The 13,513-nt window shown below is 34.1% G+C and overlaps 2 protein-coding genes across 4 annotated transcripts in view; one reads left to right on the forward strand and one right to left on the reverse strand.

Moving 5' to 3' along the window:
* The window catches only part of LOC117570621 (serine-rich adhesin for platelets), a 178,044-nt gene that overhangs the window by 111,560 nt on the left and 52,971 nt on the right, over positions 1 to 13,513 (reverse strand). The window lies entirely within an intron of this gene.
* The window catches only part of LOC117570009 (AT-rich binding protein-like), a 108,667-nt gene that overhangs the window by 58,377 nt on the left and 36,777 nt on the right, over positions 1 to 13,513 (forward strand). The window lies entirely within an intron of this gene.

Consider the following 13,513-nt stretch of genomic DNA (forward strand, 5'->3'; position numbering starts at 1 on the left):
AGATAGAATTTCGGAAAAAATTTTGTTTCAATTTGACCACGCCTTCCTCCCGCCCCCATATAACCGTCCGTATGAAACACTGGATCTCAGAGACTATAAGAGATAGAGCTATAATTTTTTTTCGACAGCATTTGTTGCACGCAGATCAAGTTTGTTTCAAATTTTTGCCACGCCCACTTCCGCCTCCGCAAATCAAAAAAAAATCGAATAACAAGCCTAATTTTAAAGCTAGAGTTACGAATTTTGGTATATACAATAATTACCATAGTAGTTATGATTCCTGAAAATTTGGATGCGATCAGATAAAAATTGTCGAAGTTATTAAAAAAACACTTTGAGCAGCGCTGCATGAGAGAACTCATAAACACCTGCAACATGTATTGTTATTTCAAAAACGGGCAAAAACGGGCAAAAACCATTACTAAAAATGGATTCTATAGAGATTTGTTAAAAATGTTACATTTTTACCTTTAAGGCACTTTGAGGCACTTAAAAGAAAAGCTTCACAGAACACATGTACTTTTGTTAGAATAAGCTAGAACAACACATTTGCAACACATTAGTCAAAACAACACAAACATTTAGAAATATAGAAAAACTTTTAGTAACTATTAATTTACATACCTTGACCTTTATTTTCCATTTACACACTTTTAACTTTTAGTATTTTGTTCAATTGATTTACGAGCTGCAAGTCGTCAAAATTTTCGCGGGTTTTTTGTCTAAAACAAAACGACACTGAACAGCTGACTTTAAAAGCGCGCAAAAATTAGGGGTATTCCCAAAAAATTTTATCAAAATTTTTTTATATCATATAAGTATTCAAGATACCAAAAAAATAATTAAACAACACTATTTAAAAAAAAAAAAAAATCATTTATGCCGCATATTTGGGCTTTTGCCCCATAGTGCATAGTTGGTTTTGTTGCCTACTTTTGTGCGTTTGCCCGCTAGCAATCTCTTGAAATATGCAAAAAACTGGCACCACTTACGACCACTAAAAACACACACACACACACATTCACATATGCCAACTGCCGCTTTTTCTCGACCTGGCCGAAATTTAGACGTTTTCGGTTTCAGTTCCTGCAGTCGAAAAAAAAAGGAAAATGCCATCGCATACCGCAAAAGAAAAAGTTTTAGTTTTGTAGTTGTAGGCCTAACATTGCATGCTTTTAGACCTCAACGTTTTGGAATAGTGCAAAACACATGTCGCGCATTTTAATGCTCTATTTGAAAGGTGTATTAGGAGTACGTATTTCACTTACAAAATATATATTTTTGTGGTGGTTTTTATATGCATAATTAACAAGCAATCAACAACTAATCTGTGCTGCAAAATTGACAAAATAATGTATAAACAATATTTAATTTTCGCATATTAATTTAATAACGTGTTAAACAGCTTAGAGGTGGAGAGTGTGTTATAAATATTTGAAATATGTCAGCATATAAATTTTAATTAATATTTATAAAAAGTAAAATTGATAGACATTTCAATTATTTCTGAATATGAATTAAATTATTGGGTTTCATGTTGAGTGATAAACTTAGCTAATTTTAATTGCATAGCTAATTTTAATTTAAGATATTATTAAATAGTTTTGTCGAAAACAAAAACATTTAATTGTTCGACATTTCCGAAAATTGCACATCAAGTGAAGTTAAACAACTGTATTTCATCGAAATCGAAATTTCAAATTTATAAAAAAAATATAATATACGAGTATACAGCTGCAAATTTAAAAATAGAAGGACTTCCAAAAATACATTCGTTAACAAAATGTACTAATTTTTTAGTTTAGTAAGTTTAAAAAATATTTTTTTTAAATTAAAAAAATGGATTTTTAACTTAAAGCTAACGAAATGTAACATAGATATGATTTAAAGTGGTTTTTCTAAAAACTTAATCGTATGCAGTTAAAGTTTCCAAAGGGTATGTAAACTGCGACTTGTTGCTTCTTTATTTAGCTGCATGTTGTTTGTGCACTTCAGTGCGATGCTCGCTCGCAGAGCGCATAAAAAATTGAAATAGAATACAAACATGTTGGCAACTTTTCGTTCAACAACAGCAACAGCAGCAGCAACAACTCCCTTCGCCTATCTCTTCGTCCGTTGGTCTGTCTGTCTGTTTGGCTGGTTTGGTTGGTTTTGGCCTGCCTAGAGCAGCAAAAAAGTTTTAACTGATTACGTTTGCCGTTGATAATGTTGAGTGACATTTGGTTTGCGTATTAACTTAAGTGAGCGACAGGCTAGGGAGGCTAGCTTCCTCTCTCCTCCCTGTCTCTTCCCCCTTCTCTTCTATCTAGTGGCATGTGTGTGTGTGTGTGTGCGTGGGTAGAACTGTGGCTGTTGCGGCCCCCTTGGCTAGGGGCGCGCACATTGCGAGCTAGTGCGGCGTTTGCGTGCACTCTGATTGCCAAGGGGCTTGTGTTTCAATTAAAACGATTTTTTAATGTGTGCACGAGTTGTTGCTGTGCTGCTGCTGCTGATTCGCTGCTTGTTGCGATCAAGGGTGCGCGGGGTGAAGAGGGGCATGGCAACATTTTTAGAAACGTAAGAAATTAATTTCGTGTGGTAGCTATTCTAATGTGCAATATGTACGATTTTTTATTGCTCTCTTGCAGGTGAGTGAGCATAAAATGAAACTTTTTATACGCCACGATGCTCCATGCATCGTGTGCTGTTAAGCAAGGTTGAATATTTTGCACAAATTCTGACATTACAGTTGTAATGTTGTTTGCCAACTGACTTTAATTTGAATTAATATGACAGGGGAACAATTATTGCAAATTAATTAAAAAATTGCAGGCAAAGGGTAACAATTTTTAGTACAAAAATAATGGAGTAAGAATAAGAAAATTAATTTATTTAATTTTTAATAATTATTTTTAATTTCTATTCATTTTTTAATTTAGTAATATAGTAATTTATTATTGCTTTATGTGCCATAAACAAGCTTTTATTATATATTTAAAGTACACAACATATTTATCTTATTTTATCTATATGCATACAAAATAATAATTTTTGATAATGTCAAACATTCGAAATATTCTGTGTGTTTTCTGTTTATTTAATATCAAATCAAAAAAAAAATATAAATAAAGTATCAATTATTTAAATTTACTTATGCAGTGCGAAAATTGTTTATTATATTGCTTCCAGTAAAGTTGGTCTGCATTCTTTTTTCTTAGTATTACATTAAACAAGTCGTATATTTTTTCAGAGTATATATTTAACATTATTATATTATTTTTCGTATATAGATAATAATGCACAAATACTTCAATCTAGTTTCAAAGTAATAAATATTTTTATTGAAAATAATTTGATTCATTTTCGAAAGCCCTTCACAAAAGATATTTTCTGTCTTGTGTAATTTTCACCTTCACCTTTGACTGCAATTCAGCCAGATCAAATTGGTTTGGACTCATCAAAAGTAGATTACTTGCCAAATAGTATGTTCTACTATGTATTTGAGTTGTTTGGCAACTCTATTTGTTGTTGACCGGCAACCCTATCATTACAAGAATGTGCATGTTCGACATGCTCGTACAACAACTAAACTTTTGGCCTTCAAACACATAGAAAAACAGAATGGAATAAAACGAAAAACGTTAACAATTGTCAAATATTGCAAAGCGTTGCGGGAGAGTTGCCCTTAACCTTAGCCAGTTTAGCCAGCAGTTGGCCTGCTCTTCAAAATGCATATACATATATCTTTTAAGCCCTTTTGCCAAACCAATAAACCAGCACTTAACCACAATTACCCCCTTTGCAAACACAAGAACGAACAGGAGCAGCAACAGCAGCAGCCCTTGCAACGTTTTTTATGCCTCACCCAAGGCACACATACAAGCATGTGTGTGTGTGTGTGAGTGTGAGCCTGTGTGTCGACAAAATCATGTGCACTGCAATCAGTCTTCATTTACACTTTGCACCTGCGGCGCTCTCTTGCTGCCAGGCTGCTTGCTTGCCTGCTGCTTGCAACACGAACATGGCGAGCGGTTGAGCTGAGCAGTTAGCAGTTAGCACTGGGTGTCGTCAGAGGGGGGAGGGAAAGTGGAGAGGAGTGCTGGGCCAACAACTTTGAACCTGCATGCTAGCCGAGTCAAAAGCACAGGCTAGCCAAAACACCGAGCTGAGCTGTAAGTGTGAGTTACACAGAGAAACAAACAAACAAACGAACGAACAAACATTTCATATAAGGGCAAAAAAGGAGGAGAAGCGTATTCTGAACTTTGGTGCTTCGTTGGAAAGTGAAACAAGCTGATTTTTATTATAACTATGTGTATTACAATTGTTGTTGCTGCTGCCACAACCGTTGTACAAAAGTTGCACTTTCATGTAACGCTAACGAGTAACAGCAGCAGCAACAACAACACTAACAACAACAATAACATGAAGTAAGAGACCCGGTCCTGATAATAGGGGTAGTCGTATTTCCGTTATTCACCGCGCGCGCCAGTTTTCATGTTCGGTTTTTAGCTTTTGTATTAACTTGACTTTTATTTCATCATTACAATACTCGTTGCTGCTGTTCTGTTTCATTGTTATTGTTAACATTCCGCATAGTCGAGTCGCTCGTTGCATATTTAGCTAAAAGGTAAACTGAAATCGACCCTCCCTTTGCTTCCTTGTAATTGTTGTTGTTTCGAATGATTCTACCAGTCTTCCTCCCTTCTTCACTTTTTTAAATATGAAATATTTTTTAGCTGAGTGAGATTTCAATAGTCCCATTGGCTTTGGCTCTATGTTACGTATACGCCATGTTCTTTGTGGCCTGCGGGTTGAGTTCTCCTGTTTTTGCCTGTTTTTGTTTTCCATTTGCATTGTGATTGAGAACCGAATGTTTACCATGTTAATTATAATTACGAGCTCTAGCTAGTATTATGAGGGTGCGAATTCGAATAAAGACAACTTGTAGCTGGCTTCTGTCAAGCAAAACACCCAGGACTTGAGCTTAAAGAGGGTATATTAGAAGTTGTAGCGATAAAATATTAAATATGAAATCTATTTTCTCAATCGATTTACTTAACGTACAACATTTGATATTACATTTATTTACAGAGTATTTTCTAGTTAATTACTTTTTAGTGTGATAAACTTCTTCTTACATATGTTAGGTGTCAATGCTGCTGTGGCAAAGCTCTTGACAATACACAGAATGCCCAACATTTGTGCTGACTCACATGGAGTGAGTGAATGAGTGTACTCACTTTGACTGAGGGTTGAGTTGTGACTCAGCTCTGACTTGCTTGAGCTATGAAGTCAAAATTTTATTTTCAAACTTTCCAAAGTATATTAACGATGGGGTAAAAAAGACGAATGAACTTGCAATTTGCGTAAAAAAGTCTATAGTGTGGTGAGTCAAAAACTTTAGTTGTACAAAGTATAAAAGAAACTATTTAAAGTCGTATAACTCAAATGAACTGAAAATGTCATAAAACTCGAGTATTTCTATGGTATTGTGACATTGTTTTAAATTGAACACTTTGGAGTTTTATTAATTTATATGTTTATAACACTTTAAACAAGATTGAAAAGACTCTTTATTGAATAAAATTAATAATTGATTAGTAATTTAATTGTTTAAAAATTTATAAATTATTTTGTTTTCATATTTAATTAATATAAGTAATAATTCTAACACTATGATTAAAGTAACACTTCATTAAATTCGTCTCAAATTGAAATGCCAACTAAATTATTTGTAAAATTGTTTTAAATTAAGTTTTTTTTTTTTGTTTTGATATTGAAATGCTACTTTCTTTAATTGTTCAATTTCTTGTAAGCTTATTATAATTTTTCAAGTTTGCTTTTCTTTTTTATAATTTTCAATATTGATAATAATAATTATGATAGAAAATTTAACCTTATTTTACTGCAAAATTGTTTAGAATTGGTTTAGTTTCTAAAATCATACTTTTCTGTTTTATGAAATTACATCAGTAACATTTCCAGCATTAGGACTAAACTGACACTTATTTTAATTGCTTCGCTTTAGTGTATCATTTATAAGCTAGAAAATCGCATTGGTTTCTGCTATTTACAGTGAAACGAACATTCACACAATTGAATTGACTTGTGCATCTGGACTTAACATTTTGATTTCTAATTTCCGTCAAAACCAAACTGGCGACAACAATTGACACTGGCAGACCTGGACTGGTCAGCTAGTCAACCAAACAGTTGAAACCAAAGCTGAGCAAAGACAGACACAGACACAAATGCAGATAGAGAGTCAGCAGCAGCAGTAGCATCTGAATCAGAATCTAAATCAGAGTCAGAGACACATGAAACAGCCTTTGTTTTGTCATTACAATATGTCAAAATCATTTACACGCCCTGCCACAGACATTGGGAGTGAGAGAGAGATAGAGACAGAGAGGGAACTGAAGTCGACTGAACTGAATTGAAGAGGAGTGTTCTCTCCACACTCAACTCAACGCTCGACGCTGTGTCTGCTTTGGTTGCATATCATGGCTCAAGGCATGTCAACAAAATTTTGCATTTGCCAAAACCTCCTCTCGGCCAAACTGGGCAACCGCAAATAAGTTTTTGGCTCTTTGTGCAACGACTTTGTTGTAGGTGTATATATATGTATATATACATATACGTTTACTATATCCTTGTTGTTTGTTAGTATACATTTAGGTGTGTCTGTCTGTATGTCTGCCTTTCTCTGTGTGTGTGCGGACTATTTGTCTGCTTATAATTTGCAGCGCAAATGACCGAAAGGTTGTCTGGCTGCCACAGCTACTACGACTACTGTTGGCTTGGCCAAAAGCAAATTACAGCTTTATGAATTAATGATTGCGGGCTGGCCATGGAATTTTAGTTAAATTTCCACTACATTTTGTTTGCCTTTGTGTCCATATCTTTCAATACTCTCACTTGGGGTATTACCAAATGTTTATCAGTTCAGATCATAGTAATATTTAAGAAAATATTTTATACAATATACAAAATTTAAATTGTAGCTTTATTTTCTTTAAATCGCACCATGACTTAATTTTAAACAACATCAAATTTTCAGTTGACTGCAAAAATCATTAAACTTGATTGCACGTTGCTCATACGCCACTTTGGCAAACAGTCCAAGGTATTGCTTTTGTCTGCTCTTCGCTGCTGCTGCTGCTGCTACTGCTCCTCAGACATTTTGCTCATTATAATGGTTAGATTAAAAGCCATTTTGTTTGCTTTTGCGGCTAACCAAGTTGTTAATATGCACAATCATTTACTCGAGACGTTTTGAGCGAAAGACAAAGGCACTTTATGGTCAATATTTGCAAAGCGCAAACCTTTCATAGCTGCTCTGTAACATATAGCAGCACTTAGCATATGTACATACGCAGATGAATGCATGCTATACATACATTGAAAATACATTAAAATTAATTGCAAATTTTGTGCATTGCATTTGCATTCATAGTTTTGTGTAATCGTAATCCACTGGCCAATAATGTTAATTGCATTTTCATGCTCAATTTTACGCACAGTTTGAAATTAATTTGCAAATTTTATTGAGCGAGAGTGGCGCACTGATATAATTATAAATAGATGCGTAGATAAAACCGTAGAGCGAATATGTATATGGAATATGCTTCGCATTGTTTAATTAGTTATGCGTTCAGAAATTGACCAACCGATAACCGACGACCGACAACCTACAGAGAATCTTTTTGATTGAGTCATATTTCGAGTTGTGTTTGTCTATCCCAAAGGGGACTTAACCATAAACTAAAATTTAATGTTATTGTGCGACCACAAACACACACACACGCACACACACAGAAAACGCTGAAAGGCATTTGTGGGGAACGACAGTTGAACGCAACTGGAATCAAAGTTAATATGATGCCACAGAGAGCGAGAGAGCAAAAGCGAAAGGCCAGCACAATGAGCTTCGGGCGTTGGTAAAATTCTTGGCACGACCTCGAGTAGAACTTGTGGATGAACAATTTTTAATGAAAGTGTTTTGTGATAAACATCTCATTCTTCCTTTTGTTTATTTTTTTGGTCTAGAGAAAAAAGGTAGTTTATGTCACTGAAAACTAATGACTTGCTTTAAAATTATTTCATTAAAAATTGCTGGTCACTGAAAAATTATAGGTATTTAAATAATTCGATTGAATGCAGATTAAAATGGTAAACTTAATTATAAATAAAAAAAATGATGACAAAGCTTAAATGAGTTTACTCTTTTACCTAACACCACAATAAAAAGTATTTTATTAACTTGAATGCAATTTTATATTTTTTAAGGCTTTGAAGATTATTTTAGAAAATGAAATTTGTAATTAAAAATTAAAACTGTTTAAAATGATTTGAGATAAAATATAGAACCATTATAAAATAAGTGTTAACAAAAAAAAACACAACTTTATATCGAGTTTTTCTATTTTTTTTTTTCTGAATAAAAAGTGTTTTAGTCACTTGAAATAAAATTGTTGTTTATTTATAAAATGTTGTAATAAATCAGCAAAATCATTCATGGTTTAACTATAAATTAGAAAAGTTTCTAAAGCATTTAAATTACCAAAAAAAAAAAAACCAAAATGAAATTGAGTTTTTGCTAACAATTAAGTGGGCATTTAGCGCCTATCAGTTGGATGAAAGTAAATTTACTGTTGACAACTTTAAAATTGGCTTCAGACTTCTTCTCCAAAACGCCGACGCCCGTTTGAGTTAAGCCACTGAAACGCGACTCTCTGGCTGAATTTACGGCCTTGGCTGTGCCGGATTAAGCGACTGAGTTATGTGTGGAAATAGAGGCGCACACATGAGAGTTTTGTCGTGGAATAGAACTGTCTCTTTGTCTGTCTGGCTGTCTGTCTGTCTGTGAGCCGGTTTAAGCTAGTCACTGAGACTAGTCACAGTGCAATGCCATTTTTTTTCCATTTCCCTCCTTTTTTTTTGTGGGTTTAACATTTATTTGAAAGTTATTAGCACATTTTTTCCAATTTTTTTTTCCTTTTGCTTGTTTTGCTGAGCTTCCTTTTTGGTGTTGGTGTTTGCTGTGGCAAAATCCGCGAGTTCTTTTCTCGCTATGTTTGTATTTGTGTGTGTGTTTGGCTTGGTTAGTTGACTTTCATTTGGGGGAAAATGTCGGCGCTTCCGGTATTTTCATTTCCTATACGCTGGCTGAGTTGACGCTGCTGACGTCGTCGTTGCCGCTTTTGAAAATGAGATTCTTGGCACCAATTCAACACTAAATTGATTTTGAACAATAGCAATGGAGCACGCGGACTCCATCCATTGCTATCTTTGGCAATTTATCTCGCCATGATTTTCGACTATGCCGAGCAGACGAGCGACGTTTCCGACGCTTTTTCCATACGAAACGAGACCAAAAACAACTGCACAAATTTAACAAAAAGGGCCGCTTTTTGTTTGATCAAACGAAGTTTGCATGCGCTTGCCAAACTTATCTAACTGATTTTTGTTAGGCAGCAAAAAACATATTAAAAATAATTTGCTAAAGTGGGTTAAGTTTTTTTTCTTATTTATATGAGTGATGAGTCAATTGAATGCTACATTACATAAAATGCTATATTAGAAAACTTAGTTTGATTTATTTTCCCTTAAAAACAATGCTATATTATCCAAATAGTTCCAACTGCATTTTCAAGCAACAGAGCTACTCAAATTGCCTATATACCCCAAGCAAAAACAACAACAAGCGTGCAATTAAAGTTGCATATAAAAGCCATCAAATTCAATTTGAAGCTCTTGCCCCAACCGCCTCTAAATTGCTCTTCAACCAATGTAAATTTATATGTGCCGAGGCCGAAGGATTGCCTCCGACAATGCTGGATTCTTGGTCTCTAGTCTGGGGTCTGGGCTCTGTAGACAAACCGAACTAGACCGGACCGGGTGCTATCATAATTTTTCCGCTGCTTGCACACACAAAGCCATTTTTAGTTTGCGCCGTTGAAGCTGTCGCTGTCGACGTCGACGCCGCCGACATAATCAATAGTTGTGACTTCCTTTAATGGTTTTCCGGTGATTCAGCACTTCCGCATGCCCATGCAGCAACGGCAGCCGCCGTATTCTATCGCATTCGAGCTCTAGCTCTATTATTTTATTTTGCAAATTTCGCCTCTTTTGTCACTTGTTGGACTTGCTTCGCTGCTCGCGAATGCACTTTAATTTCCCGTCGTTTTTGGCAGAAGTTTATGACCTCCCCACATACCCAAAGCAAATTCTTATTAGTTTTTTGAAGCAGACAGCCACAACGACAACAACACAATAAAAAATTCAATAATATCTAAAAAAATGTGAAAAATTATGTGTAGAGAGCGACTTATGTCGCCTTTTGGCTTAGCTCAAATTTTATGGCCTTTTAAAAAGTTATTAATTTTTCGGTGTGAAATTTATCTTATTTTGCGGTTGCCAACTATTCACACACACACACACACACATACATGCTCACACATGGAAAACTGTTATGTCAGCGCTGGGCAACCGTGCAACAAAAAATCTAAAAGAAAAAAACTAAAACGAATAAAATAAAAGAAGCAAGAAAGGGAAAAATTGCCATCAGGACAAGGCTCATAAGCTTTTATAACATTTTTTCACGCGCCGTAGATTTTTGTCAATTTAGTGGGTGTATTTTTTCATAATATCTATATACACACACTAGATATGTGTATGTAACGTTATTTAGCTAAGATTACATGTGTGAGCCAATATGCAGACTCTGTTTTTAAACCGGCTACACTACAAAAGCTTGCTAGTTAAAGAAAGTCGATTAGTTTGTGGATGGCTTAATATTTTAATTAAATAAATAAAAGTTTAAAGATTTTTTGATTTATAATAAAAATTAGTACGTTTTAAAAGAGTTCTTTTTTTTATAAAATAAATCTAAAGTAGTTAGTATAAAAAAATTGAAAATTTTTTAAAGCATTGTTTTAGTATCTAGCTTTTGTCTTTTAAGACACCAAAACCAGAAGAAAAACACAAACGCTTTATTATTAAACTTATTAATTATAATTTTAAAATTGTAACTAAATATCTAAAACTAACATTTTCATAAAACAAGGACATATTAGTTTTTCTATCCATTATTTAAAAATAGTTGAGAAAAAAATTATTAAATAAAATTTGAGTACTTATTTCAAAAAATATAATTTTAACGCTATGGATTTCTTGGCATTACAAATTTACTTAAGTTACCAAACTTTTTTATCTATTGCAATTGAGAGCCGTAAAGCGTACAAAAATTTCTCATTACTTTAACACATGCAAAATTTAATATCGTATATTTTTCCCAGCATTTTTATGTTTAAATTTTATAGGACCTTAATATTTTTTATTATTGCTTGTTTTCTCTTATTTTTTGGTTGCTGTCTCGTTGTTATAGACTAAAACACATGTTACGTGTTATGTTTGTTGGCTGCCCAAAATTGTATATATTTGTGGAAAAAATAAAAATTGTTGGAGAAATATGTGGAAAAATTTGACCATTATCATATGGCAAAAAGAGTCCGACCATCAATGCCGCCACAGGCACATCAGTTAGTTATGGCTGCGGCTTCATGTGGCGTTACATTTAATTTTTCGGTGCACAGCAGTCATTAATCAGTGTAGAGGCTAGAAAAAAGATTTATTTATATATGCGCACTTTTGTTGAATTTCCATTGTTGTTGCTATTTTATGATTCCGCCAACAGAGAATGGCAGTTCGTTAAGGCTTTAGCTATTCTAAAAATGAGATTTAACAGATTAGATTTTGTTTCTTTTCCAATTTTTTTGAGCTTACAACTTTTATGTTAACACTTGAGGTCACATGTTGTGGTGTCCCCGCCTCGCCCTGTGCCCCAAACTTAATGCATTTTAATTAAGAGTCGAGTTGTTGGCGCTGCTGTTGTTGCTGCCGTTGCTGCTGCTGCTTGTGGCGAAAACTGCAACTCCAGAGCGGCAAACTTTATGCTTTTGAATTTTTGCATAATTTCTCGCTGCGCGCGCCAAAAAAGTTATATTCGTGTTCGTTGGCGCCCTCCACGAACTCTTGGCCCCATGGCAGCAAAACGTGCATTGGGTGATAAAATGAACAAGCAAGAAAAGGTGATTTCATTCTGACGAAAGATTGTTACTCTTTAAGGTGTAAAATTTCATTCTAAAAGTTAATCATTTAACTTATTTATTTCTACGACATAGATTTTATACTTAGTTATGTCTTTAAGACGTTTTGACGTGTGTGTTCTTTAGACAGCAGAAATTTGTAATACATTTTGCTTTCTCACAAATTTAAAATAAATTACATTAAATGAAAAGATTTAATCTAAATGTTTATGAAAGAAAATTGAATAAATATTACATTAAACGAAGATTTAGTATAGGTGCTTACGAAACTATATAATTTAATTTATATTTTCATTATTAATTTGTTGAACTTAGGTTCCATAAAATTATCAATTCAATTATTTCAATTATTTAACTGAATTCAAGAAATTGTTTTAAGTCATTTGTAATTATTTTATCAGCCGTTCAATATACATTTTGGTTTTAACATTTTCTAATTGCAATTGATAACAAACACATTGTTAATGAAAAAATGGTCAGAAAAGAATAAAGGAATTAAAACAAACTTAAACAAAGACTTCATTACATCAAGTGTTTTCCTTAACAACCAAGCTAAAGTTCATTTTCGTAGAGTATTTTACAAATATGTATAATTTTTAATCTGATAAAAACGCGACGGTCGCATTGGGCAACACCTTCAGCAAGTTGGAACTGTTCAGTCTGTGGTCCGTGGCCAGGCGTTGCCGCGAATTCATTAAGGAATTCAATTTAAATGCACATTTTACATTTTGTGCGGACAACGCCGCGTATGAGCAATGCGGCGTTGACTCTGTCACTTGGATGCCATCGTTGATGCTTTGTATACACACATACATACATGTCACATATATGTATATGTATATATATTTTAAAATCTGCTGTTATTAATATTCATGAAAGTTGAAAAGTTTTTCGGTTATTTATTTAATGCTCAACCCTCGAAAGCTGTCGAATCTGAAATCTCCCTTGAAATGAGCTGAAGCAGAAGCAGTTGGTAAGGTGTCGCTGGGCAAGTGTGTGTGCATAAATTTTTATCATCACGTGCGAATTTTTAATAAATAATGCAGATAATCAGTAACATTAACCTCTCTTGCGCAACGGTCAACGCTTCGTATACGTAATATTATGTTTACTGCGTCCCTCGCGAGAAATACGTAGAAAAAGTTTTAATCGAATTTAATTTAAGTTTTAAATCAAATGTGTTGTATACGCTTTTTAATGGCTCTCCACGTTCTCACTCTCTTTTACTTACGAGTATCGCACAAATCTCTATGACATTAAATTGTAATTTGAATGCTTTATTTATGCATTGCCTTCATGTTGTTCTCTCTTTCTCTTTCGCCTACCGTCTCTTTTGTCTCTGGGGCGTGCTCATAAATGGCAGCGGAATTCGAAAAATTCATTGCTTTTGGGAATTTTGTCTCCGCCTTCTGCAATTCTCA

The sequence above is a fragment of the Drosophila albomicans genome, chromosome 3 (genome assembly GCF_009650485.2).
Source record: "Drosophila albomicans strain 15112-1751.03 chromosome 3, ASM965048v2, whole genome shotgun sequence".
Lineage (NCBI taxonomy): Eukaryota > Metazoa > Arthropoda > Insecta > Diptera > Drosophilidae > Drosophila > Drosophila albomicans.